The sequence below is a fragment of the Diplotaxodon limnothrissa genome, linkage group LG20, assembly GCF_057381915.1.
Source record: "Diplotaxodon limnothrissa isolate DT_005_m linkage group LG20, D_limnothrissa_male_GT1.1, whole genome shotgun sequence".
Classification (NCBI taxonomy): domain Eukaryota; kingdom Metazoa; phylum Chordata; class Actinopteri; order Cichliformes; family Cichlidae; genus Diplotaxodon; species Diplotaxodon limnothrissa.
In genome coordinates this window covers 16,654,924-16,661,080 of record NC_140615.1, presented here as the reverse complement: position 1 = coordinate 16,661,080, position 6,157 = coordinate 16,654,924, and positions in this window count along the sequence as shown.

Genomic DNA, 6,157 nt, shown 5'->3' with positions numbered 1-6,157 from the left:
TCCACAGCAGCCATGTGGTTTTCTTTCACATACATCCATCCTCTTCCACTTATCTTTATCAGTGTTGTGGGGTGTTGGAACCAGCGGCGGGGCACACCACGAACAGAGAACATGAGCTGAGACGAAGTTCTTAACTCATGTCAGAGTCATGTAAATGATGGTTTTAGCTACCTGCTGATTATATTTAGCTGATTTAGAACTCCATTAATTTAGCATTACCATCTCTGGATAAGTACATATTTAGCAATTTATAATTTTTCTGATTTGTTTGTTCTGATGTCAGCAGTAAAATAAAGCATATAAACTGTTATTTTGTGGGAAAACTATCATCAGGCCTCATGTAAATGTGTGTGAAATGGGACAAGCTATTCTAAGATATTTTAGTCATTTAATCACCATGTTAATATTCCACTAACTTTATGCAAACACTTTTTACATTCATGCTAGCTTGGAAAGGGTTTATTCCTGCATTCATACACGTTAAGCTTTGTATTATATATATGATAGTATTATATTTGGTGTATTTGTTACAGGCCCCAGGAGTGGTGTCACTATAACAAAGATGAAATTAATGTAAATACAAGTGAAATTCAGGAACAATAAAGGCACAGTGCACTCGGTTTACCTTCCAAACTGCATCTGTTATTCAAGTTTCATTAACAGTAACAATATCCATGTGTATCACTCGCTTTCAGTCTCAGTGATCTTACACGTTGCATATGTTCATCTTTTAAGTCATAAGCAGAAAAATAAATGCATTCACACTTCAATGTTCCATCTCTTTACATGTACTTCATTAGGGATTGAAAGCTTTAATACATCTACAGTGCATCTTACAGCAATATGTATTTAAGGCAAATCACTCTCTTGGCTGGTTAAAATTAAAGTGGACAAATGTACCTGTTCTCAATACTGAAATTAAGGTAACTAAGCATCACCAATTAGCAGTATTATGCAGTAAAACAGCACGGGCAGCACAGTGGTACGGTGGTTAGCACTGTTGCCGCACAGCAAGAAGGTCCTGAGTTCAATTCCACCATCAGGCCGGGGTCTTTCTGTGTGGAGTTTGCATGTTCTCCCCGTGTTTGCGTGGGTTCCCTCCGGGTACTCCGGCTTCCTCCCACCGTCCAAAGACATGCAGCTTGTGGGGATAGGTTAATTGGATAATCCAAATTGCCACTAGGTGTGAATGAGAGTGCGAATGGTTGTCTGTCCCTGTGTGTTGGCCCTGCGACAGACTGGCGACCTGTCCAGGGTGTACCCTGCCTCTCGCCCTATGACAGCTGGGATAGGCTCCAGCGCCCCAGACTTAAAAACTCCTTTGTCCCACACGCCATCAAACTGTTTAACTCCTCTCTGGAGGGGAGAGGGAGGGGAAACAGGAGGACAAAGGCGGGGGGAACAACTAAGCTGTAGTGCCTCTTCACCTCACTGTACAATACCTTTGTGCAATACTTTTGTAAATAGTCAACAGTGCAATAGACCTCAATACTTGAAATGTGCAATTCACTTGTATTTTTATTTTTATTCCTATTTATTCTATTTATCCCCTTTGTATATTTTATTTATATTTGTCTCTGTATTTATATATGTGTGTGTATGTGTGTATATATATATATAATATTCTGTAACTCTGTAACTTCTGTCGGTGCTGTGCTTTTTTGGAAATCGAATTTCCCAGAGGAACCCACCCGAGGGATTAATAAAGTTCTATCTTATCTTATCTTATCTTATCTTATCTTACTTTTTCTCCTTTACTTGAATAAAGAAATTAATCAGTACTTTAGCTTTTACCACAGTATTATTTATGACAGGTTTCTATTCTTCTACTTAAGTACAGGATTTCTGTACTCTGATCGGGGGGAGTTGCCGTTATGGTGACAGTTAGGATCCAATGGATATTTCCTTATCTCATAGTTATTCACCTACTCACTCAGTTTGTTTCTTCCCCACTCCACGTTCAAGTTCATGGCCGCTCTTCACCTGTACAACCTTACAGCCTCTGGAAATCCACCTGCTAAATTCTAATACATCTCTTTTTCCCAGGTGTTTGTGGCTAATCTAAGCTTTACATCAATTCCACTTTCCCAGGCTATCAAGCTGATTGTGACATCACTGGTCTCGTTAAATCATCTTTCTGCCTGCCTTCTTCAGGTCAATCAGCCTTCATGCCGCGTACTGTCATTATCCCTTGTAGGTAACTTTGTGCAAACCACTTCCCCATTGCTGCCTCTCCCCATCACTCAGACTCAAGTAGAAATTTAGACAATCATGAAGCTCAAAAATTATTTTGCTATGTCTCTACCATCCTGGAATCTGCATTAATATTTTCTCTCCTCTAACAGAAATCCCATACATTCCCCAAAACTGAAGGTACCAGTTCACTCGTTGCTACATATCTCACCCTCACAGGTCCTTTTAGTGTGTGATAGTCGCGGAGACAAAAGCTATTCAAACTGAGTTTGTCATGGTTGTCATGTCAGCTGTGATGAGCATCACTACTACTTTGGCGAGTGCTGGAAAACTAAAGGAAAGAGTGATGTAAATTTCTTGTAGTAGTCTGTATATGTCCATACACCTGTCTTCCCATGCATACATCTCTACCTTGATTCATACATCACTACATACATATGTGTTTCCTCTGCTAAACCACTTTCATTTTTGCTTAGTTTTCTTAGTCCATTTATTTTAAAAACTTTTTTTTCATATAAATGAAACAAATATTTGAGAAAAATAACATTTTCAGGGTCTTTGTGGGAAAGATCTAAAATAATCTGTATATGCAGTAGTGATAATATTTCGTGATGTGATTTTTCCTTAGTATTTCTAGCACAGAATTAGGATTTTAAGATTGATGTAACTCATACATTAGCTAGAGCCAAGGCACATTGTGTCTAACTTAGCTTAGGCTGGAGCCTGGTGAAGCAAGTGACCTCAGCTCACAAGTGTGAAAAATTTTTCTTTGAGTTTTTAAACAGCAACATTTTTTACACTTTGGCTTTCATACCTTTGGACAGAGGGAAGCCAGCTGTTTCCTCGGCCCTTCTGCTCTTGCTCTTGACGAAGGCGGTCGCACTTTTCTCCTCTCCTCCTCCTCCTCTCCCTTAGCTTCCCTGCTTAGCCTCTTGTGTCCTTGTCTAGTCTCGTGTTTTTTGTATTACTTTTCCCTGGAACACTCTCTCACAGTCTGTTTTCTAAAACCTAAAAGAGGAATTATGGATTTGATCAACTGGTCCCTGAATGCAACTGACACCCTTTTCTCAACGAGAAGTCTGGGCTCAGGTGAGCCTGAGTGTCCTGGAGGTACTTTCCCTGCCGGATACACAATGGACGGGTGGCAGAATTGGAGGATCGTGTGCCTGGTGGGACTGTCGATCAAAGACGCTGAAGATATCTACCTATTCGGAACCATGATAACAGGGTTCTTGCTGATCGGAGCTGGCTTGGCCCCGGCTTATCGAAGAATTAAGAAAGCGGAACCGGCTGTTCAAACCCCCACAAGGCTGAACGCTGGGATTGAAACGATGGGCTCAAAATGGGCCATTGAGTGCAGCACGGATAAGATGTTGGAGATGCTTACGGCTGCCGTGAATACTCAGAATAAGACCTCTGAGCGCAAACTGGATTACATTTTGGAGGGGCTCGCTCGGAATAACACCTCTGAGCAAAAATTGGATCACATTTTGGAGAAGCTCACTGTGGTCGTGAGTTCTCAGAATCGGCTCTTTGAGCACAAGAATGACAACATCACGGAGCGCAAGGTTGATAACATCATGGAGAAGCTCACGGCTCTCCAACGGGAGATTGACAGACCAGTGTCAGACTGTTAGAACAACTTTGAAATTCTTATGAGTTGTTCGCACTAAAGTAAAAACCACCATCATTTCCCCTTCGGCGCCAGCTGCGGTCTCAAGGCTGGAGCTGAACAACAACACCCTGATACGGACTGTGTTTAGACTGTTCTTCCCATTCAATGCAAGGCCACCCGGGTTGGCTGGAAGACTGTTTACTTAGCCTGGCAGGGCGAAGGACACTGTCTCAGCTGAACTCTGGACATACACACACACACACACACACACACAAACACACACAGACATATATACACATGCAGATGTACACTCATCCCCCCTCCCCCTCCAAACGCCTTCGACGCTTATTCCCTTCCAATACTGACGGTGGATCAAGGAGACCAGCGCATTGGCTGCAGGCCCGGATGTACTGTCTACACTGGCTGTCTCTCACCCTTTACCCATCCCTGTTGCTTGTCATGTGTTTCTTTGGTGTATTAAGAGTTTTTTCATGTGCTATGTGCAGGTGTTTTTTTTCTGTTCTCAAACTGATCTCCATGTTGGAGCTCAGTCTGGGGGGAGTTTTTTTTTTCTCCTTATCTTTCCTCATGTGGTGCTTTTTCCATTGTTATACCTCTCTAACCTGTCTTCCCCATGTGATGTTTTTGTATAATGTATGTATGATCGGAGGGTAAGATGGCGCCGCCATTGCGTGCAATAGGTCGGCAGCCTTAACATGAAATTTCCCCTTGTGGGACTAATAAAAGTATCTTATCTTATCTTATCTTATCTTATCTTATCTTATCTTATCTTATCTTGGTGTTTTTGCTAAGCTGACCATCTGCAGTTTCATATTTGTATGTCTTTCAGACTCAAAGTGGATAAACGTGTTTCCTAAAGTGCCAAAACTATTAATCCTTTCTCAGTATGCCATACTGGTTTTTAAAATATTCATTCACTTGTTTTGCATAGAAAGGGACTGTACATCCATGAACTTAAATAAAGTACAGCTCTCACTATGAATGAATCCAGAAAACTAAAATGTGGCTGTATTTGATTTCAGACTGTGATGCCATTTCCACTACAGTTAGAGAGAAAGAGAAAAGGGTTTTTGGAAGCTTCTGGCCATGAGAGGGCGCTCCTTCAACATACGGACTGAATTGTGACGTCTCTGTGCCCTTCAGTACATGGCCATTTCAAATAATGCCATCACTTGCTGTTGACTGGACACGTTATGTACTGTAAGAGTAAATATGTAACACTGTAACCTTTCAGCAAGAATGCTTCCAGGGACAGAACTGGAGTTTGAAAGTAAGGAATATGAGGATGTCATGAACAAAGAAAATGAGGTGACCTCAGTCATAGCAGTGAGTCATTTATTTATTTATTTTAACTTTTTAAAAATGTATTTCTAAACACTACTGATTCTGCTTAAAGTCTTTAGCTTAGTGTGATTTATATCCTGTACATCAATAAGGTCATTCATTTGGATTAGGAATGGTATTATATTACATTTTAATATTTTACATCGATAATATTATCGATATATTGATATTCCAATTTTCTGCTTCCATAAGTTGTTTCTACTTAACTACTGCTGTACCTACTACTACAACTGTATCAAGTAAGCACAGAGGCTCCAACCATAAAAAGTGCTATTGCTCCTGATCAATTCAAGGTGCATCATTTCTATTTCACCTCAGTTTTCACTGTGGAGCTGAACAGAAATACAACAAATATGAAATTCATTAATCTGTTTGTTTGTTTTTTAATCTGTTTTTTATTACTGATCCTCATTTTTGAAAGTTTGTGTCATTTAAATACTGTACTTCACTAAGGTTGTTATAATCATTATAAACAAGAAGTATTTATGTAGAACAAGAAATAGCAAAATCTTTAACATCGTTTTATTTGATACTGATAATATTACATGAGCTACTATGAGCTAGTCTGTCAGCTGCACAGACACAAGTCACTCACCTGATCTATCTTTCTGTAAAGAAGAAATGCAGAACTTTTTAAATACAACGCTGTTCATGTCTTTAACCTCCTAGGACCTGCCGACCACATATGTGTACATCACATTTTTGGTTGTCTAGACCAGCGGTCCCCAACCTTTTTTGGGCCACGGACCGGTTTATGCCCGACAATATTTTCATGGACCGGCCTTTAAGGTGTCGCGGATAAATACAACAAAATAAAACTAGTACTGGTACCGAAAAAAAGAAAATTTATTCATAACACACGTGAAAAGACCAAGGAAAACCGAGAAAACGATATAAACGATAACAGAATAACGCTGAAAACCGATAAAAACCCTGAAAACCATACATTTCACACCTGAGCCTCAACTCTCACGGCCCGGTACC